The sequence below is a fragment of the Crinia signifera genome, chromosome 1, assembly GCF_055691185.1.
Source record: "Crinia signifera chromosome 1, ASM5569118v1, whole genome shotgun sequence".
NCBI lineage: Eukaryota > Metazoa > Chordata > Amphibia > Anura > Myobatrachidae > Crinia > Crinia signifera.
This window is the reverse complement of record NC_139217.1, coordinates 40,830,957-40,854,664: the sequence shown is the minus strand read 5'-3', so window position 1 is coordinate 40,854,664 and position 23,708 is coordinate 40,830,957. Positions and strand designations below refer to the sequence as shown.

General features: G+C 45.3%; 1 long non-coding RNA gene across 1 annotated transcript in view; it reads right to left on the bottom strand.

Annotated features, from left to right (window-relative positions):
• Positions 1-10,213: 10,213 nt before the first annotated feature.
• Positions 10,214-23,708, bottom strand: part of LOC146025716 (uncharacterized) — a 63,893-nt gene continuing 50,398 nt past the window's right edge. The window contains exons 3-4 of the long non-coding RNA XR_014454270.1: positions 23,078-23,158; positions 10,214-10,640 (exon numbers count right to left, since the gene is read on the bottom strand). This is a non-coding gene — a long non-coding RNA (uncharacterized LOC146025716). The remainder of the gene's footprint in view (positions 10,641-23,077; positions 23,159-23,708) is intronic.

Genomic DNA, 23,708 nt, shown 5'->3' with positions numbered 1-23,708 from the left:
TTAGGTCTGTCTCTCTGCTTACCACCAGCAAGGCCCAGGTCTATTGTCTTATTATGTTTATCACCAACCAGGCCCTTGTCAACCGCTTTTTCTACTTGTCAAACCCAGGTCTACCTCTTATTCTGGGGGTGATATCCAAAGATATAATCAGGGGTCAACCCTCAACAAACAGCGCTTGGATATCTACCACACATCCCTTAGGGATAGCAAGCGTCTCCTCTTCTCCGCAACAGACAGGCAAAGGAAGGGATAACCAGATTTCAGGAATCTCTTCAACATTTAACAGATATAGAATTCTCCTCCCATAAATGATTTGCAGCAATCCCAAAAAAAGAGGAAAGGTACAGTATATAGTGTAATACCACTTTTTATTGCATAAAACACATCTTTAAAAACATGACAGTTACGTCCCCTGAGAGAGTAGTGGAGTGGATTTTACCAGATATGATGGAGAACCGGATAAAGGGCTCTCATACAAGCATAGGTGGAACTTATGATGACACAACCCGGGTAGAATTCACACACACGCCCGATGAGAGTTCCACTTCTACTGCACCCTCAGTCCGAACACAGCACCTCCAACGCATTTCGGACACCTACAGTACGTGTCCTTTTTCTCCTTGAAAAAGGACACGTAGGTGTCCGAAACGTGTTGGGCGTAATACTAAGATGACCACTTGCAGTAACTTGCAGCATGCATTTCCATCTTGACATGTTTGCAGACGCCAGCATCGGACCAGTGACATCACAACAGCCTTGTGACATGTGTAGATTCTACATCTTACCGAGATGCAGAGCTGCTCACAGTGACATGCCCGTGACACACCCACATCTTCTTTACCACCAACCTTCCCAGCCCAGCTCCGTAACCTCGCACTGAATTCCACAGACTGTGTGTCCGACTCTATGCTGTCTCTGAGTGCTAATGATAATCAACATGGGATGTGACTGGTATGCATCTGCGCACTTACAGATGTACAGTAGCGCCTCTAAGCAAGCCCAGATTCCCTGAGCTGACGGACAGACGCTGCATCTGATGGGGATGCGCGAGCATCTCGCACGCACGTCCCTTTTCGCACGGCGGCGTGTGGCAGAATCCCTGCCCATTTCTGCTTCAGGGAGGTGGGCAGGGTTAGGGGGGGTGCGGACAGCAGCTGGGGAGCGGTGGGGAGGTGTGTGCACCCGGTTCTGGTAGATGGCGAGCAGCGTCGATTGGTGATAGAATTGCCAGGAGCAGCTCTAATGTGAGCTGCTCCATCTGTAAATTATCAGCCAACTCCGGCCATCCCAACTCTTGTGATGTTTGGGATGTGGTCTTTTCCACCTACCGCCCATATCTTCTGTGTAATAACTATTGTTCTATATTACAGACTGCAGGGAGTCAAAAATGAGCATAAAAATTTGCACAAAAAAGAAAGCCTTACAATTTGCTAACTCTGTGTAGTCACCGCATCAAGTGACACAAGCAAGAGAGTTCCAGAGAATAGGTGCAGCACAAGAGAAGTTCTGGAAGTGTGGGCAAGATGAAGGGAGAAGAAGAACATGATCAAAGTGGAGGTTATATTTAAGTTGAAATGAGTTTGAAGTCTTTCAGTGTCACAGAGGAGATCATTTCTCAAATATTCTTGTGGTTTGGTCCATCAATAAGCTTCTGTGCCTTTACGTACTGTATATGAGATAATCCACAGATGGCAAACTCCACTCCCTGTATGCAGTATGTGCTCTGCAAGGCTTCTGTTCAGAGTCTCACAGTCATTCACCAGCAGTGCTGGAAAGTCCATATCAAATAATGGTCCAGTTTCTGGAGTTTGGGTTGAACTATGGAGTCATTTCTCAATCACTTAGCAGTCAGATGGCTTAATATACTTGGTCAGAGATTAGGTCAGTGTTGTAGGGCCACAAATCAGATGTGATCTTTGCACAGGTACATATTACCCAAAGCTATTAAACCATCTCATATTACTGTGCATAATCTGCTGCCACCTAGTGGTGACCTGGTTTTTGCAGATGTGCAGAATTATAACATTTCAAGATATGGTGTAATACTAGTGCTCCTCTTCTGTGTAATATGTACGATACACAGGCCAGCAGGCTGGCAACATAGACAATTGAATCATTTAGGAATGTGAAAAAGTGCATTTCTGTCAGTAGGAATAATCATGGAATCCACACAGGAAAATTAGGACACGGACCTGTTGAATTAGTCATCATTGATCGGTGAGGACTGGGTGCCTCTCGCTGAGAATACAGAACTAGAGGGCAGATGTATTAAGCACGGAGAAGTGATAAAGTTCAAGGTGATAATGCAATCAGCTCCTAACTGTCAAGTTACAGGCTGTGTTTAAAAAATGACAGGAGCAGATTGGCTGGTGTGTTAACAACTTTATCACTTCTTCAATCTTAATATTTTAATTGCTGTAGATGTAAGTGCTGGAGAATTAGCATTTTCTGGATGCTGCGTAAAATAACCAGTTTATTATATGTCCATTCTGATGTTGAAAACAATGCACCGGCCTGCACCTTCCATTAGGGCTCAGCCTGTACCTGGCACAGGTATAGTAGTGGATGAGCCAAAGTAACACAATCATACGTACTGGCCAACTTTTAAATTCTCCCCTTCTGTAGATCCGGTTCTAAAGCTTTTGGATCTCCTACATCACTGAGGGAGTGCATACTGTGCCTCCCCACCATCTCGCTAGGACTATCTAGGGTCGCACTGGGCCGCTGAATCGGTCCTGGCATTTGTGCAAGCCTGCAATGTGAAGTCGCTGATTCCGGCTTGCAGGAGAATGGGGACAAGCCGCATGTGATGCCCCATCTCTCCTGTAGCGGATTGGCGCACAGAGAGACCTGCTGAGAATCCAGCGGCTCTCTGTTTGCCGATGAGGAAGCGGTGCTTCCACCTTGGAGTAAAAAATCAGCCCACTTGGCCATCGGCCACTCTGGCATTTACCAGAAGTGCCAGTCCAGCGATGGGACTATCCAACAATCAGGAACGGTGCGCAGGGTGGGGGGGATTAATGTGGTGCACTGTTGCAGTGGATGAAGGTGTCCATCGGCCATAGATGGTGTGAAACTAGAATGCTTTGCACCCAAGGGCGCCAACTGCTTTGCATGTGCATGGCTGCAGGTCCTTTAATCTGTGCATGTGCCATCCAGTACCGGATCATTTTGGGAAACAATCACATTTTTCGCTGTTATGGAGAACATATGATGTAGACCTCAACATTCAGCAATGAAGGGCGTTGTGTCCTTGCAAATGTTGCATCTGACAAGAATGGAATTATGCTGGTGTTATATCCAGTAGCTGCTCCACAAGAGGGACTGCAGCACAGTTCAAAATTCAAACAGGGGAGCCACACCCACTGCCAGTGAGTCAGTTTGGAATGGCAGTTGGTGGCAGTGGATGTGGCTTTCCTATTTGAATTTCGAATTGTGCTGCCACCCCTCCTCTGGAGCCGCCACTGGTTTTTATGATAAACAGAGGGCTGTAGTCTAGTCTCCCCTCATTGCATAGAGTATAGGTGCAGATTGCCTGTACTGACAGCCCACAGCCACTCTGTGGCATTCTGCGGCGAGGGTAGCAGCCTGGCACATCACCTTTCACCTCTCCCCGGGCCTGAAGGGAGCGTGTGTGTTACATGTTGCTCTGCTTTTGGAGTTCTTCTGTTTTTCATTTTCCTCACTGGCCGCAGGGAAATTTGTCCCTCCGCCAAGATGTCTCATACAGCGGGAAAACACACATTTCTGCACACAGTGTGAGACTGTTCCCTTTCTGCTGGGAATCTGACATCCCCCCTGATTTATTGAGACTTGTTGTATCATTCAATTTCCTTTTTATTTTCTTGATTGGGGACTGCGCAGCGCCAAAGCCAGAAACCTCATACAAGCAGCTACCTGTATGGCCGAGCCGCTTCCCCCCGCTGCAAACACGGGGAGATGTTTTCTTTTCTAGAAATCAAAGTCTCCCTTGTATGCTTCCCAAATTATCACCAATTTATATGGGAACTTGAGCACATTCTAAGCTGGGAACTAATGCCACACAAACTGAGATATAATGCTTGTTACCGACCAGGCCCCCCTTGCACCTGTGGCTGCAGGTAGGGACATCCGAGCCCCCATCAGTAGACCTGTATGACTGGCCGCCTGTACAGGATGTGTCCCAGTGCTACGCAAAGTCATTTTGTCGTTTCATTGCACACTGTGAATGTGCTGATTGCAGTGTTTCGTTTTTCATTTTGCTGCTAGAACACTCACATACTGTATGTGACAGTATTGCTCTAGTACAGTGGTTCCGGAACTGTGTGCTGTGGCAACCTGGGGTGCCTCGGGACACTTGCAGGTGTGCCTTGGGTTGGTCGTGCAACACAGGATCGGATGTCACACACGTTATTTGGCACGATTTCTCCCAATATCTCAGTCAACATACCCTTAAGGATGACAGATGAATAAATACAATCCCTTTAATTTTATGTTGTTTTTTTTTATACATTTTTGGCCTAGGAGTGCCTTGAAAAAAATTCTGATACTCCAGGGTGCTGTGATTCAAAAAAGTTTGGGAACCGCTGGTCTCGTGTGTATGCTGGATGTACATCTCAGTATCTGTTCTTATTCTGTGTTTATGAAGGACAGAGCAGTATTACTTCCCTAGATGTGAATGTGCAGATCCTGTGGTGGTTCCGCCAGTGAATTTCTCTAGCCCCTAACAATCCACTTTGAGCATGTTGACATTATTCACATACCAGCGTGTTCAATGTTTACATTAACAATATCGACATCACTGTCAACATTGTGATGTCAAATCAACAATGTAGATGTCATTACTGCAGTACATTCTGTAAATGAAGGCTTAATAGGGCATGGGGCAGCACGGATGGTGTAATGGTTAGCATTACAGCGCTGACAGCATTACTCACAGCGCTGAGGTCATGGGTTCCATTCCCACCATGGCCCTAAATGTGCAGAGTTTGTATGTTCTCCCCGTACGTGCGTGGGTTTCCTCCGGGTACTCCGGTTTCCTCCCACAATCCAAAAATATACTGGTATGTTAATTGGCTTCCAACAAAAATTAACCCTAGAATGTCTGTGTGCGTGTACATGTGGTAGGGAACATAGATTGTAAGCTCCACTGGGGCAGGGACTGATGTGAATGTTCAACTATACTTTGTACAGCGCTGCAGAATATGTGTGCGCTATATAAGAAACTGGTAATAAATAAATAAAATAATAGACATTGATCAATGGGGTGACATTACAGTATAAGCTTCAAAAGCCAGATAGATTATTGAACTAGCCCCCAGCATTGTTCTTCAGATGATAACACTTCGATATGTCTCTATGGTATATCTGTTGGTTGCTCATTGGACGGACCAAAAGTAGAACAAAACGATTTTGGATCCCTAAAAATAAGTGTGGGTCTCTATTTTTGGAGAAACCTACATCTCTAATCAGGAGGTGAATCTCTGACATTTTTTGGTTTAAAACTGTGGAGAACAAGGCGTCCTTTCTGAAACGTAGCTACAAATGAGTTTGTCCTATTGCTTCTCCCACACAGTTCATTTCCATTTCTGGATCTTTTGTTTTAATAGGAGAAGACAAGTTCTCAGGTGTGTCCAAGTTTAGCTTCAGCCCAGCACACACCGTACAGGTCATTAACCGCATTAGTGGCAAAGCGATAGCCGAAACCATTGAAGTGTGTTGGCCAGACGTCTACAAGACTAAGTGCCATTGTGTCTAAATAAAAAAATAAAATCCAATAAACCTGGATCTAAATTTAACATCAAAATTACGCTTGAAGTCTCCCCGCACCTCCCCATAAAGTCTTGGAGTTGTTTTCTTCCACAGGCTTCCAGCACGGATGGTTAATGACAATCGCAGATGATATCCTGAACACTTTATAAATAAAGATGTCCTTCAACAATTCACGGCAGGTTAGACATGTCCCTTCCTTTGTACCATTAAATGCTAAATTTAAAATCTTTTCAGGAATCCAAAACTCCTGTAACATTTTTGAGTTATGTGTCTTGGCCTGAAAATTTTAGGGAGGGGAGGAAATGTGAAATAATGAGAGCTGAGGAACAGTGTTGACTCAGTAGGAACTAGTGGAAGCAGTTCTGGGGGAAATTATTGTAGCTGAAGGATAATTCTTCGAACGCCGCAGCCTACAGTAGTAAAGAAACCTTTATCAGTCCAAAAACAGCAATTATTACTATATCAAAAAAGCTGCTATACTGTACAATCAGAGTTCTTCCCTATGTGACTTATCTGGAAGGGGACTGGTTACTACTTGATTGCAAGCTCTTTGGGTCCAGGATCTGCATCACCCATGGCCACTATAAAATTGGTGTCTGAGAATGGTTCTGCTTCACAGCTGCTATCAAAATCAGAATCAGCTTTATTGGCCAGGTATACTTGAATTTGTTTTCGGTTTGCTGTGCAGCAGCCAGGTGGGTAACAAGTAAACAGCATACAGTATAAAAGAGGTGGTCACCCTGAATGGCGCTTACACTATATCAGTGGATATGTATTGTTTTCTGAACCCAAATATGGGAATAATATGTAATGTAAACCAGAAAAATTTATTAAACATTTAAAACTTCAAAAAACTTAAAAAAACAAAGATCACTTTACATAAAGTGCAAATGCAGTGGGTTGTTAAATATAGTTATACAACCATAATGTGACGGGGGCAATACAGGCTCAATCTCACCATTCCAGGGAGGTGCGGTGGGCTGTGGTGCTATGGATGGTATGTCCCGGGATATAGCATATGGTGCGCACCACCGCACAGGCTTAGATGGAGACCCAGATCTTTACAAGTTGTCCTCCCGTCAGCGTGTTGGCATCCTCATAACATGTTTCGGATCTAACGTCCTTCTTCAGATGTGGATGCCAACATGCTGAAGCTCTGTCTATTTATGGTGGATCTATTACAGCTGATAGTCGACACCTGTGTGGCAATCCGGAAGTGGTAATCATTAATGGGGGGAAGTCTAACAGCCCATCCATTTAGACAGTTCCCTCCCAGCACAAAAACACATTCACCAAAGTTCCAGGCATAGTGGATACGCTTTCAGAACGGGGCTCGCTCCGGCAAACCCGGCGATGACATCAGCGGATGTGACGCTGTGCGTTTCATTCACCCGATATTGTGAGTTCCACTTGTTTGACTGACGCCGGCGGATGTGACGCTGTGCGTTCCATTTGTCCGGTGTTTTGCGTTCTATTTCTCTTCATTCTAAACGCTTGACTTTATGGGACATTTTTTCATTGTATTGACTTTGAAGAGTGGGTGTGTACTCTTTTCTGGCCATCCGGAGGCTGCTACACTAAAATCAGGCTAAATAGTGCGCACAGACCCCTTACACCCTTTTTCTTGTCCAGCATACAGTATAAACAATATGTATATCTTCCCCATCACCGGTTACACTTGTTATTCCGCTACCTAATATACTCGGTGAAAGCTAATTGGCCAATCTTGGCTGTCAATATACTTGAAGACTTCGCAGTCACTGCAGTTAGGAGGAAATTGGTGCAATGGATAGCGGAAAGCAAGAACAGTAGGCAGGAGGGTCCTGCCCATTAGAGCTTGCATACAGGGGAAGGGATAAACAGATGGAAGGTTAACTGTATATATGATTTTACTGATACATACACCCTGTGTAGGCTCATGATGTATGACAGTTTCCGCTGTCCTCATCCTTCATCAGTTTTCCTCAATTTAACCACTTTAGTGGTAATCCTGAGAATTTACCGGGGTGTGCCTCAGTGCCCAGTCTGGCAAGCCCAGAAAATTCTCGGGATCGCCACTGTTTAGAGCCGGGCAGTGCTGCTGAGTTAATCGCCCTCTCCTCCGCTACGCCTCCTCCTGGCCCTTCCCCCAAGGCTTCTCTATTGAGGCGTCCATGACACGCCGCGTTGCTGGGTGCAGGACCTGGGCACAGGGCCGGGCAGCGGCTGGCACAATGTTCAACGGCGCTGCCTGGCCCAGGGGAGAGCATGGTGGGTTTTTTTAGGTAGAGCTCCCCCCAAAAAACTCGCCCAATGGGGAGCGTTGCCTTAAAAAAAAACACCACTGAAGGGGTTAAATTTCCCCAGGATAAAAATGGGCTTTTTATCCAAGGCTGGACCATTGATGAAACATGTCAGAACCAATGTCTGTAGATACTGAAGGGTTGATGGGTGACATATAATGGGATGAGATATTTTGACTTTTGCGATTTTTACTCAAATACGGCCGAATTTGCACATTTTCCCGTAACTCTAGGAGGCAATGGAGGCATCTGCCGCCGGGCTCCTGCTCCCAGGGGGCACCTCTCCTACCCTGGCAGTTTGAATCAGTTAATTGAAAGTCACATCCTGTATTAGAACCCATGACCTGCCTTACTGGAGACAGACACCTTACTGATTGAGCTATTTGGGGGCACCAGTATTTAATTGCCTCCAGGCAACTTGGACGAACTTACGCCACTGGAGGGACCCCTTTATTGAGGTGGTCCCCAATCCTCCAGGGTCCCTGCCCGGGCTGACCAGCCATAGGAATGAATGCTTTGGCCAGGGGAACTTGCATATAAAGTTTCCATTAGCTGTGGCATTACCCTGTTGGCTGTTTGGGCCCGGTGCTGGTTGCCAAAATACGGGGGACCCCATGTCATTTTGTCCCCCATATTTTGGGAACCAGGACAGTCTCTTGAGTCTGGTGGTGGTTTTAGAACCTTGGGGATATTTTTGCTCCCCAGAATTTCTAAAACCAGGACCGGTTCTTTGAGCCCGGGGCTGGTTGTGCTCAGGAGGGGAGACCCACACCTTTTTTAAAAGAACAATTTTGGTACTTGTTTCCTAGCATGGCGTCCATCGGGTCCAATTGCATACCTTAACTTAAGGTATGTGATGGGACCCGACCGACCCGATTTCGGACTTTTTTTTTGAGGTTTCCCGACAAATGTAAAATCGACCGACACGACCGACCCGATTTTACATTGTAAGCATTAGATGTAATGTTAAATTCCTATGTAAAATCGGGTCCATTGTATGCCATTATAATGGCATACAATGAGACCAATGCGATGGACCCGATTTTACATAGGAACCAATGTTAAATGATTTTTTATTGTATACCCACCCTGATGGGTAATTTGTATGTCAAATGCCCCCCCATTGTTAACGCCACCCCACGGTGCACGCCAACCCGAAGCGTGGCGAGCGCAGCGAGACCGCAAGGGGACGCGTAATACCTGTGAAGTAATGCGCGTCCCCTCGCGGGGCTCCCTGCGCTCGCCACGCTTCGGGCTCGGTGGCTCGCTGCGCTCGCCACACTGTATAAAATCAACTCCATGCTGACGTGGATAGTGGGGGTATGCGCTCGCCACACTTCGGGTTCACGTTGATCGTGGCGTGTCGTTAACAATGGAGGGGGGGGCATACAAGGAACAATCAGGTCTGGGGGACCATTTCACATTGGTTCCAATGTAAAAAATCGGGTCGGTCGGGTCGATCGCATCGCATGTGATTTGGTTGCATGCGATGCGATCGACCCGATTTTTCCGACCCGATGGCTTACAATTAAAATCGGTGGCGCCGTAATAGGAAACAAGTACCAAATTTTTTCACACAAAAACGCACATTAACATGTCTCCAAAATCGCACATGTCCACTAATTTGCAAATGTTCATGACGCACCATTGCATCCCATGAAATAGTCGACTTTGAAAAAAAATCCCGATTTCGGAAAATGCAATAATGTGCGATTTCAGAACCTTACTAAGAATAAATGTCACCCGATGTATCAAACCTTGTAGCGAAATACTGACCAACTAGCTCCTGACTGCAATGTTGCCGACTGTTTTTGAAAAATAACAGCTAGTAGCTGATTGGTTGGTACTTTATATCTTTCCACTTAATCTCTCTCCAAAGTTTGATACATTTCCCTCTGAATGAGAGGTTGCAGTTCTGGAGAAAAGGGTTTAGATTATTGCAGGGCGCAAGAAATCAAGTCAGGCGCTGAATTGATTGTATACCCCCCTAGCACAGATCACATGACTGTCGGGGCCTCAGCACTTCCTGTGACCACATCTACCAGCAGGTCGCAGCTGGGCCTAAGACGTGGCCTCTGCACCAAAGCACTAATTTAGCAGAACACAAATAAAGAGAGAAGGGAGTTCAACCCCTTTAATAAAAGAAGTAAGCGAGTCGTCTGTGTAGGCTGTGCTGTAAGACGAATAAATCCTGCATGCGATTGATTTCGCCGTCTGGCAGGTAACAGGTACGGAATACACATGAAACAGCAAACTGATACGTGTAGGACATAGGAAAGGAGTGTTATTGATACCTTGCCATATGAATAACTGGAGTCATCGCCCGGCCATTTTTTCAATTTCACGTTTTAAATCACGTTTATTAAAACGGTTCATCCGCAGGGAAAGTCTCTGAAGCTGCTTGCGCTGGATAATGAAGTTGGGCCAGGATTTTGCATCCTCGCCCCCTTCTACTACGGGAAGGATGAGGCCGTATATCATGGAAGCGGCTGGAAACGTTCAGGCACCGCGTGTTTTCTTTTCACGATGATCTTGTGTCAATTTCCTTTAACCTAATCTGTTAACCCAGCAGGTTTGTATCACCTCAGAGCTGGGGCCCGCCAGCAGCTGCGGGGATAGGGGAACATGTGAATTTATTAAACACCTCCCGTATTTCCCAACAAGACGCAGCAACTTCTGCGTTTTCAACATCTACAATTAATTGCAAGACATTGTTTTAGATTACAGTTTAGTAACTGGGGTTCTGTCCCATAATGTAGATGACATTCCAATTCTCTATCATGAAGTTGCTTTCACCTTTATAATATTCCAAAAAGATTTACGAGGCCAAATTTAGAAAAGTAGAAAATTATTGGTGTCGAAAAGGTAAATAGGGCTTTTTTCTCGCTGGCCCTGTAGACGAAGGGATTATTTTTTCTAAATGATTTCAAATGTAGAAGGTTTCACAGTCTAGTTTTGCAACATACAGATGTAGCCGGCCACATCTTTGCAGGGGCTGGCGATTCTATCGCCGGCCCCCGCCAGCGGCCAGCTACCGCCAGAGGCGCGCGTGCACAAGATGCTTGCGCGTCCCGTGGCAACAAAGCCTGCCGCCGGTCCCCGCCACCTCCCCCGCCGTCGTCACTGGTCCCCCTCGCCGCCCTAACCCCCACCCGAACTGGGCAGCGTCTCCCTGAAGCGGAGACGAGCAGGGAGACCCTGCCCAGCCGCTCTGATTGCCGGCGCTCGTCAGTGAAAGGAATCTGGTGGGTGCCAGGCAAGGATGAGCCTTGCTACATCTGTACTGTAGGCACACATGGATCTGTTGGACAAGGAGGGTCCCTATAGGAGTGTATACATTTGCATCAGTAGACAGGAGTGGTGGGGCCTGAATAACTGTCGCATTTCACCACAGTGCTTCGGTCTCTGAATCTGCCCATAAATACCTGCATGGTTTATACCCAAAGGAAAATTCAATTGCCCAAAAAGTCCATCACTGGACCTTATTATAAGGTGAAAAGATCAGGTCCCATTCTACTCGCCCAGTGCCCCGTCCCTGGAACCGTGAGTAGGAGGGATCCAGAAACGCGTTCGCTGCAGAAGGCACCTGTATATTTTCAGAGCCCACGTTCCTGAAACCAATTTAGGACTTTAATAAAAAATCTGGCAAAGCAGAAAACAGAATTTTCAGTATGTGTTTTACATTTTTATTTTTTTGGGTCCTTTAAAGTCTTAATTTCAAGTGCACGCTTTGTTTTCCAAGCTGATTGAACTATTGTCCTCGTACTTGTTAATATTTTTCAGATGCTGACCACGCTTAATGATTTTATTTTATTTCGGAGCTGGAAATTCTACAAGTGCCGTGTGTTCCAAGCAATTATCTGCAGACTTGAAATTCGATGTTCTGCTGACGGCTGGGATTCCTCAGTTTAGCTCCTCCGCATTGAATGTTACAATCCTGTAATTTCTACAGGGAAACAAATACTGGCGAACACAAGGTCGGAAGTGCATGAACTACCTTGTAGGCATTATATGAATTTAAAGAAATTGAATCTGCTTAGGTTGCATTCCAGAGCGAGAAATACCTCCTGTGCTGTTCATGGTTTCTCCGAGAAATACTCATTTTAAATTCCGTTGCCTTTTTGGTAACCTCTTCTACAGCTGAGCTCCATGTTACATAGAAGTATCACTGGATTGACAGGTGATAAATCAAGTATATATTAGAAAAAAATATAAGTGTTCTGTTTCGGTTCTAATCCAGGTCAGACCTGGGACAGGCCCCTTTCACACTGCTGTTCCTGTTATGAGCTGCCTCTGGCAGGTCTGTGTAAATGCAGCCTGACTCTAATATTTGTTCTGTGTGCAGTTTCACCTGTCACATAATTAGGCAATTAGCACTCTGCCTTGTGTGTCAGGCTGCTCACCTGCAGTGACTTTCCTCATTAAGGGTGCTTGTCCATTCTAGCTGTTCTGATTGGATATTGCTCTTTATAGTACCCAGTCTGCCCTAAGCTCTGGGCTGGATATACTGCTTATTTCTGGCTATTGAAGCATATCATACTCAGTCTTTCCTGACAAACCCTGATCTCGTCCTGTCTAGCCTGTGTTACCCAGAGATACGCTGAGGTTGCTGTTGCTCTGCAAGAGCCTGTTCCAGAATTCTTCTCCTGCATATTTCAGCCTGTATCTTCTTTAATAGAGCTTCTGTTTTAGTCATGTGTAATATACCTTTCCATGTCTGTCCCTGCTCATACTGAGGATCTGTTTATGTCTTGTGTACATATTACTTATTGTGTTCTTTATGTATTAGCGCCTATTGAGCTTCCTGTTCTTACATGTCAGTACACCTGTGCTGGCACTGCTCCCCAGTCCAGTCCAGTAGTCCATTTGTCGGCCTGTAACCGGTATTGCTTCGCATTCAGATTCTGGCTGTTTGTCTGCTCACAGTGTACTCAGGCGCTACAGGGACTGCATCGCTTACACCTCAGCCATTGCGGTTCACTGCCCAGTGCTTGGTAATTCCACTCGTAATGTGTGTCTGGTCCTTCCTTTTGTGTCCCAATCGGATGCCAGTCCTGTATTTTCCTTACCCAGCCTCCTGTAGCAGCCTAGTCCCTCTTTAAGACCTGGCAGCACCAGAGTGGAAGCCTTAACCTTCAGGAGGCTTTAAAGTCTGTTGGGCAAGTGCAAAAGCGCCACCTATGCCATCTCGGTGGCATCTGTAACAGTTCCAACATGTTTTATTTCCGGATCAGTACCCTTTACGCTGTACATAGGTTCAGTCTCTCTTCTGCCCGTGCTTGGCGATGACATCACCACCAAGTGCTAGGAAAATGCGATCTTCCTGGGATTGGATCAAAAACGGAATGGGGTGTTGTTGGGTGGGACAGGGGTGGGGGGGCAAAATTAACGGTCGAGAAAGGTGTCTGTTACAGCTGTCCATGGGGAGATGGCAGGAATAGATTACAGAGTCCAGAAATGAAGAGGGCGTGAGGAAAAAAATCATAGCAGTCCTGACCAGTAGCAGCTCCAGAGGGGGGGCTGCAGCACAGTTCAAAATTAAAATAGGGGAGAATCACTATCTGTCAGTGAATCAGTTTGGAATGGAAGTTGGCGGCAGCTGCTGTGCATCCCCTACTTGAATTTTGAACCATGCTGCAGCTCCACCTCTGGAGCCTTCCCTGGGCTTAAACATATGGGGAGGCTATTACCCTCCCATCCATGGTGACAGCAATCACACATACACAGTGGCGTAACTATAGCACCGCAGCCCCCGCGGTCGCGAGGGGGCGATGTGCATGTGGGGGCGCTGGGGGGCTGCGGTGCTATAATTAGCCCCCTTCCATCCGCCGCTTGCCCGCCCGCCGCCCGTCCATCGTCCGCCCATCCGCCACCCGCAGCCTTACCTGTCTTCAGTGGTGGACGGTCATTCTTCTGCTAGTGAGACGGACCACAATAAAATGTCCACCCCATATAACAGACTGTTCTCTGAAACTGTCTGCTGTATGGGGCGGACATTTTGTGTTGGTCCATCTCCATAGCAGAAGAATAAAGCCAGCAAGGGAGCCGGGACTAGCAAGACAGGTTAGGCTGCGGACGGGGGTGCGACGGGGGAGGGGGGTGCGTCGGGGGGTGCGCCCCCCCATTAACGGCGGGGGGCGCCCAATTCATAGTTACGCCACTGCACATACACGTTACATTTTTGACCAAATCCCCATGCTGTAATTGGGACCCGAGTCTTATGATCTGTGTTTCCTGTTTATACATCCCTTACCTGGGCCCTACTCGCTTCCAATCCTGCTCGCTACCCAGAACGGATTCTCTGCAGTGCTCACTAAATACAGAGATTTTTTGTGGGAGCCATTTCAACTGAGCCAAATCCCCAGTTATCCCAGAAACAACCCCATATTTTGATGGGAGTGGTAAATGGGTATTATTTATACTAGAATAGCTTTGCTGGTTAGCTGCAGTCCCAGCTGAAGGGTGTGTGTGTGTTTGTTTGTATATATATATATATATATATATATATAAAGCACTTACCCCCTATGCTGAAAGCTGAGGGTCCCCTCTTTCCATCGGTACAAGAATTTTAAAAATCGACCCTTGGGAACCGGAGATATCTGACTTCAAAGCAGTGGTCCCCATCCAAGGCTGTTAATTGCTCTTCCCAGTCAGATATTTCAGGTTTTGTCTAACGTAGAGTTTTTCTGAGGATATATTCCAAAAGCTGGGACTCTCCCCTTTAAAGGACACTGGGAGCTTGTCTCTACTGTTCCCAGAACCAGAGATATCAGCCTTCCAGCAGCTGGTTACTGCTCCAGCTCCACACACCTGGTATGTAGTTTTATATTCTCGTTGGCAGATTGCTCTGCCTCCTGAACTCTGATCCCCTAGTCCCCAGTACCATTTGGTAGGTGGGATTCTCTAGTTTTTAATTCCATTAAAATCCACTCCACTATACACCCCTCCTCTGCATATTAAACATCCTCTACCACCCTGGAAGTTATGTATCAGGGCCCCTTCATTCAGCCCAATGCCCCCTTCTCCCACCCCATCTCCCACCATCTGTGCAATAAAGGGGTAATTAGTGGAAATTACTGATCCAGGCCCTACATGCTGAGTGGTTCATATAACACCCCCTACCACCCGCGGGACATCAAGGCTTCCCCCACCCCTACCACTGGAGGATCAGTAGGGGCCCCAATACATTGCTATGCCCAGGGGTCTACACTGCTGTTGACGCCCCTGTGAGTATATATATATATATATATATATATATATATACAGTATATGTATATATATATATATTTTATATTATTATTTATATACATTTGGTCTATCTATAATACTTTAACTGACCCGGCATATACTGGGTCACCTAAGTGTCCATCTCTGTGCTTTGCTCCGCCCCTCTGGAAACCCCCTTCTGAAAATCCTGCATTTGCCCCTGCCCCCCTTGGTTGTAGAAGGATAGGAACCGGCACACGGGTGGATGGTGAAGAAAAGTTGATTTATTGTACAAACATGATTGCACACAACGACAGCTGTACACCTGACAGCTGTTTCAACCAAAATAAACGGTTTTCATCAGAGGATGAAAACCGTTTATTTCGGTTGAAACAGCTGTCAGGTGTACAGCTGTCGTTGTGTGCAATCATGTTTGTACAATAAATCAACTTTTCTTCACCATCCACCCGTGTGCCGGTTCCTATCCTTCTACAACCAAGGGGGGTAAGTGCTTTTCATGTTCTAAAACTTTATGTTCCTGGCACCGGGACTTTTTTCTATTTAGAGTGCCATCCTGCAAACCAAAAGTATATATATATATATATATATTTTGCTGGTGTTACTAGCGCTTATTAGATCCTCTGGTGGTCGCTTGAAAGTGTATCTCCACTCTAAACAGTGATCAAAGGTCTTTGACGACCTCAATTTATATATATAAATATATATATATATATATATATATATATACATAGATCCAACTGGACCGGCACTATCTCCAATGGTGCAACTTAGGCTGCGTGCCTTTGTAGAATAACATACAAAGCAAGGTCCCAGGAAATCCAAGAACAAACACGGCACTGCAGCTTCTGATGAAAACAATACTTTGTTTATTTGCCTCGACGGGCCGTTTCGGGGCATACACCCCTTTCTCAGGAGAATGCAAATACAAAGAATACAAGCAACATACAGCGTTTAAAAAAGGAAGAATTGGCGCCACACTCACCTAATTACCTGCAGGGCTCATCCCACACCACCGCAGCTGACCGGCGCGCACAGCAGTGACGCATCTGGCTCACACCCATCTGCGTCACTACCATAGCAACGCGTCCCAGCTGACGGTAGCCATGGTGATGGACGCTGCTACCAGCAGCCGCTATCTGACAGAGCACGGAGTACAAGCTAGGAGGAAGCGCACACGTCGTCTCTCACTCGATCGCGCACGCCACCACCCCACAAGACTCCCCGCTCTGCCAACCTATGCCACTACCCTACCCCCGAGTCTCCCCAACTGAGAACTCTCACGTCTCAGTAGGGACACACCGCAGGACAGGCAGGCCACAGGCTATACCGGCACTGGTATTGGCAATCAGTGAGCCGTCGCACCAACAAACCTACACATAGATTATATAACAAACAGTGTGCCTCATGTGAATATCAAAGAGAATTACAAACATTATATCAAAAATACATCAAAAGTACATATCAAGAATAACACAACATTTTATGTCTCGAGAAAAAAGTACAGCCAGAGAAACAGGTATCACAATACATAAGTTGACACAGTATGTCGACCATGATCCAATTATCTCCTAGAGTGTGCAAAACTACTCCATACTATTCTTTCATTAAGACCATTTGGAGAAACAGTTTTTAATCTATAAATCCAGCTAGCTTCTAGTTTTAACAGTTGTTTAACCCTATCACCACCACGGTTGGATTCGGGTACATGGTCTATAATCTGATATTTCAGAGATGCCAATGAATGCTTCATCTCTCTGAAATGTATGGCTACAGGTTGATCAGATTCTTTACCTGCTAAAGCAGCTTTGATGGTAGACCTATGCATCCCCATTCTTTCTTTAAACTTGCGAGAGGTCATACCTATATAGCACATGTGGCAGGGGCAAGTTATCATATAGACAACGAACCTTGTGTCACATGTGACTACATGTTTAATTTTATACATTTTATCAGAGTGTGGGTCTTTAAATTCACTACCAGCCACAAGCTGACTACAGGTCACACATCGAGGACAGCGGTAGCAGCCGGGTTTCTTAACCTTCACATGCGGATTAAATGTAGAGAAACCTGTCACATCAGTATGAACCAGTATATCTTTCAGGTTTCTTCCTCTAGTATAGCAAGATAATGGACGTATATTTCTGAATCCCGGCAAATCTTTATCAGTGGCCATAATAGGCCATAAAGCTTTACTAGCAATTGGGACAACTTTGCTGGAAGTATCAAATCTGGAAATAAAAGGAAACACATTGTCGGATTTTTTTAAATTAGGTTTCAATAAATCAGGTCTTTTCAATCTCAGCGCTCGGTCCTTAGCCGACCGTAGTACAGATAAAGAGTAACCTCTTACATGAAATTTTTCAATTACTTTATCAAGTTCCTCACTTAGTTTAGTGGCATCGCTACAGATGCGTACCACCCTAACCATCTGCGAGTAAGGGAGACCCTTTTTCAATTGAGGAGGATGGTGGCTGCTAGCCAGCAGAAGAGTGTTTCTATCAGTGGGCTTAGTAAATAGTGCCGTTTTTATGACACCACCGTCCAAGCTTACCGTCACATCAAGAAAGTCCACCGCCTGACTACTCGATGTATAGGTGAACTTAATCGGGGAATCTAGTAAATTGATTTCTTGCATCATTACTTCAAAAAGCTCCACCCCACCATTCCAAAACATAAAGAGGTCATCTATGTATCTACAGTACGCCCGGATGTGCTGGCCAAATCTATGCTGAAAAAATACTTTTCTTTCAAATTCAAACATAAATACATTCGCATAGGCCGGAGCTACCGCCGCTCCCATTGCACACCCGGACGTCTGTAGATACATAGAGCCATCAAAAATAAAGTAATTCCTGGTAAGGACCAGCTCAAGGAACTTTAAATACAGTTCTACATCAAAATTGAACGAATCCAGCCCACAGATGAAATTGCGCATGGCTGACAATCCCTGATCATGTGGGATGGAGGTGTATAAACTTGACACATCCATCACACACATGATGGTGTGGGCCTGTATGTCATCACATTGCATAATATGATTAAGGAAACTTGTGGTATCACGCAAAAATGTAGGTTGCACAACTATAAATGGTTGAATCAACATATCCAGTAACTGTGATACCGGCTGGAACAAGCTCCCCCTGGCAGAGATGATCGGCCTACCAGGGGGAGTATCCTTGTTCTTATGCACCTTCGGCAAGGTGTACAACACCGGTATCACAGGACAGTTGGATTTTAAAGCAACAGCACACTTAGCATCAAGAATCCCATTCAATACTGCTGTGTCGATTATTTTACATAACTCAGACTGATATTTAGGTGTTGGGTCAGAAGGCAATTTCCGATATACTTTGGCATCACCTAACTGTCTATACACTTCGGCGCAGTAATCAGCAATATTTTGTATAACGATCCCACCCCCCTTATCGGCGGGGCGTATCGTTATACTTCTATCACAACTCAGCGATTTTAATGCATCTTGCTCTGCTCTAGACAGGTTTCTATGTATAGCATTACTTGCGGCATTAAATCTAGTCATAGAGTCATCCATTAATCGACAGTATGTTTTAATTGAGCTATTAGAGCTAGCAGGATCAAATTTGGAGATATGCTGACGTCTAATAAATGACGACACAGTACTAGGCTCCTGCACCACAGTTGAATGCTGGAAATGTTCCTTGAGTCTTAAGTTCCTCCCCATTACGTGCAAATTACATTGCCATTCAAAATTATCATGTAGGGTGGTCGGTATAAAGGACAAGCCCTTAGAAAGTACCTGTATCTCTAACTTGGACAGTTCTCTCGAAGACAGGTTGAAAATCAGTTCATCTTTTGGCTTGTGGCTCTTAAAGAGCCTCTCATTCTGCCCCCCTCTTCGCGTTCTCTGGTTCCAATGGGGCGTTTTTTGATGGCCCCTAAAGGGGGTCGTGCAGCAGAGGGATCATCTGATTCAGGCCACGCAAAATCGCTGTCACTTTGGGACGATGTATGTCCCTGATCGCGTCTTCCTCTCTTATTACGCCAGGTATTTCTCCTTGGCTGGAAGTTACGTTTTGGATTGCTCTGACCCGAAGTCCATCTGTAAACAATGTTCTCTTCATAATCCTGTTGTACAGTCAGAAGTTTAGACTTTTTGAACTTAATTAGCTCGGCTTTATAGGCGTCACATTGTGACTGCAGCTTCTTGAATAGCCTCTCATGCTCTTGCTCACTCAGTGAGGTGGTATGCTCAGTAGTGAAAGCCTCCAATTTCTCACGTGTTGTTTTTAGCTCGCGACCAGCCTGCTCGATCACCAGGAGCATCAAGTCCATACCACACTTGTTGAGCACGGCAATCCACCTGCGGCAGAACTCAGGACTTGACCGCCCGATCGTAGGTACGTTCCGGACACGGAAGCCGCGGGGGACGCGATCAGGGACATACATCGTCCCAAAGTGACAGCGATTTTGCGTGGCCTGAATCAGATGATCCCTCTGCTGCACGACCCCCTTTAGGGGCCATCAAAAAACGCCCCATTGGAACCAGAGAACGCGAAGAGGGGGGCAGAATGAGAGGCTCTTTAAGAGCCACAAGCCAAAAGATGAACTGATTTTCAACCTGTCTTCGAGAGAACTGTCCAAGTTAGAGATACAGGTACTTTCTAAGGGCTTGTCCTTTATACCGACCACCCTACATGATAATTTTGAATGGCAATGTAATTTGCACGTAATGGGGAGGAACTTAAGACTCAAGGAACATTTCCAGCATTCAACTGTGGTGCAGGAGCCTAGTACTGTGTCGTCATTTATTAGACGTCAGCATATCTCCAAATTTGATCCTGCTAGCTCTAATAGCTCAATTAAAACATACTGTCGATTAATGGATGACTCTATGACTAGATTTAATGCCGCAAGTAATGCTATACATAGAAACCTGTCTAGAGCAGAGCAAGATGCATTAAAATCGCTGAGTTGTGATAGAAGTATAACGATACGCCCCGCCGATAAGGGGGGTGGGATCGTTATACAAAATATTGCTGATTACTGCGCCGAAGTGTATAGACAGTTAGGTGATGCCAAAGTATATCGGAAATTGCCTTCTGACCCAACACCTAAATATCAGTCTGAGTTATGTAAAATAATCGACACAGCAGTATTGAATGGGATTCTTGATGCTAAGTGTGCTGTTGCTTTAAAATCCAACTGTCCTGTGATACCGGTGTTGTACACCTTGCCGAAGGTGCATAAGAACAAGGATACTCCCCCTGGTAGGCCGATCATCTCTGCCAGGGGGAGCTTGTTCCAGCCGGTATCACAGTTACTGGATATGTTGATTCAACCATTTATAGTTGTGCAACCTACATTTTTGCGTGATACCACAAGTTTCCTTAATCATATTATGCAATGTGATGACATACAGGCCCACACCATCATGTGTGTGATGGATGTGTCAAGTTTATACACCTCCATCCCACATGATCAGGGATTGTCAGCCATGCGCAATTTCATCTGTGGGCTGGATTCGTTCAATTTTGATGTAGAACTGTATTTAAAGTTCCTTGAGCTGGTCCTTACCAGGAATTACTTTATTTTTGATGGCTCTATGTATCTACAGACGTCCGGGTGTGCAATGGGAGCGGCGGTAGCTCCGGCCTATGCGAATGTATTTATGTTTGAATTTGAAAGAAAAGTATTTTTTCAGCATAGATTTGGCCAGCACATCCGGGCGTACTGTAGATACATAGATGACCTCTTTATGTTTTGGAATGGTGGGGTGGAGCTTTTTGAAGTAATGATGCAAGAAATCAATTTACTAGATTCCCCGATTAAGTTCACCTATACATCGAGTAGTCAGGCGGTGGACTTTCTTGATGTGACGGTAAGCTTGGACGGTGGTGTCATAAAAACGGCACTATTTACTAAGCCCACTGATAGAAACACTCTTCTGCTGGCTAGCAGCCACCATCCTCCTCAATTGAAAAAGGGTCTCCCTTACTCGCAGATGGTTAGGGTGGTACGCATCTGTAGCGATGCCACTAAACTAAGTGAGGAACTTGATAAAGTAATTGAAAAATTTCATGTAAGAGGTTACTCTTTATCTGTACTACGGTCGGCTAAGGACCGAGCGCTGAGATTGAAAAGACCTGATTTATTGAAACCTAATTTAAAAAAATCCGACAATGTGTTTCCTTTTATTTCCAGATTTGATACTTCCAGCAAAGTTGTCCCAATTGCCAGTAAAGCTTTATGGCCTATTATGGCCACTGATAAAGATTTGCCGGGATTCAGAAATATACGTCCATTATCTTGCTATACTAGAGGAAGAAACCTGAAAGATATACTGGTTCATACTGATGTGACAGGTTTCTCTACATTTAATCCGCATGTGAAGGTTAAGAAACCCGGCTGCTACCGCTGTCCTCGATGTGTGACCTGTAGTCAGCTTGTGGCTGGTAGTGAATTTAAAGACCCACACTCTGATAAAATGTATAAAATTAAACATGTAGTCACATGTGACACAAGGTTCGTTGTCTATATGATAACTTGCCCCTGCCACATGTGCTATATAGGTATGACCTCTCGCAAGTTTAAAGAAAGAATGGGGATGCATAGGTCTACCATCAAAGCTGCTTTAGCAGGTAAAGAATCTGATCAACCTGTAGCCATACATTTCAGAGAGATGAAGCATTCATTGGCATCTCTGAAATATCAGATTATAGACCATGTACCCGAATCCAACCGTGGTGGTGATAGGGTTAAACAACTGTTAAAACTAGAAGCTAGCTGGATTTATAGATTAAAAACTGTTTCTCCAAATGGTCTTAATGAAAGAATAGTATGGAGTAGTTTTGCACACTCTAGGAGATAATTGGATCATGGTCGACATACTGTGTCAACTTATGTATTGTGATACCTGTTTCTCTGGCTGTACTTTTTTCTCGAGACATAAAATGTTGTGTTATTCTTGATATGTACTTTTGATGTATTTTTGATATAATGTTTGTAATTCTCTTTGATATTCACATGAGGCACACTGTTTGTTATATAATCTATGTGTAGGTTTGTTGGTGCGACGGCTCACTGATTGCCAATACCAGTGCCGGTATAGCCTGTGGCCTGCCTGTCCTGCGGTGTGTCCCTACTGAGACGTGAGAGTTCTCAGTTGGGGAGACTCGGGGGTAGGGTAGTGGCATAGGTTGGCAGAGCGGGGAGTCTTGTGGGGTGGTGGCGTGCGCGATCGAGTGAGAGACGACGTGTGCGCTTCCTCCTAGCTTGTACTCCGTGCTCTGTCAGATAGCGGCTGCTGGTAGCAGCGTCCATCACCATGGCTACCGTCAGCTGGGACGCGTTGCTATGGTAGTGACGCAGATGGGTGTGAGCCAGATGCGTCACTGCTGTGCGCGCCGGTCAGCTGCGGTGGTGTGGGATGAGCCCTGCAGGTAATTAGGTGAGTGTGGCGCCAATTCTTCCTTTTTTAAACGCTGTATGTTGCTTGTATTCTTTGTATTTGCATTCTCCTGAGAAAGGGGTGTATGCCCCGAAACGGCCCGTCGAGGCAAATAAACAAAGTATTGTTTTCATCAGAAGCTGCAGTGCCGTGTTTGTTCTTGGATTTCCTGGGACCTTGCTTTGTATATATATACATACATACACTCTCCCTTCTCCTTTTGGGCGTCCGCTTTACTCAAGTAGTGTACCTAGAAAAAAGTGAGAATAGTTCCTTCTGGTGTAGTATGTTAGTACCCTTCATAAGAGTACCCTCCACCATGTATATGGATAGCAACCCAAAAACGTAAGAAGTACCGTGAACAGTGGTCTCCAACCACTGTATACTGCACCTGATATATGAGCCATAGGGTTCCCAGGAACACTTCATATACTCCATGGTTCTTTCCTAGACCTCTCATAAGTTTTACATACTGGTAATAAAATATAAGAGAACAAAAAAAGTGTGATACTATAAAACAATTTTAATTAAAACCGCAAGATAACAACTAAGTGGCTCATACATTGTTAAAAACAAATAAAGCTTATCTGTTGTATATGTGAATGTCGGATCATCTGCTACCAGTTAGAGTTTCCTCAACGCGTTTCATAAGTGCCTATTTTGAGGCTTGGACTTCCTCAGGAGTGTAACTCTTTTCTGTCCTACTTCTGGTATTTATACGAGTGCTGTCAGACTAATTTCCGGGTTGATTTCCCAATCTTTGCGCTATCTACTTCTGGTTTCCGGTTGTGCGGAACGCAAATTGTGTCACTTCTGGTATTCGCGGTGACCCACAAATGACTTCCGGCTCCAGCTTTTGTGGAACGCAAATTGCGTAATTTCCGGTATTTGCGGTGACTGTGAAATCCTTGCCTCTCTGTTATGGTGTATAAGAAGAGAATACGAATGAATTCAACTAAAAAAAACCTCGGGATCATCCCCCAACAGTAAGAAATGTAGGTGACACCTCAAGGAGATAAACT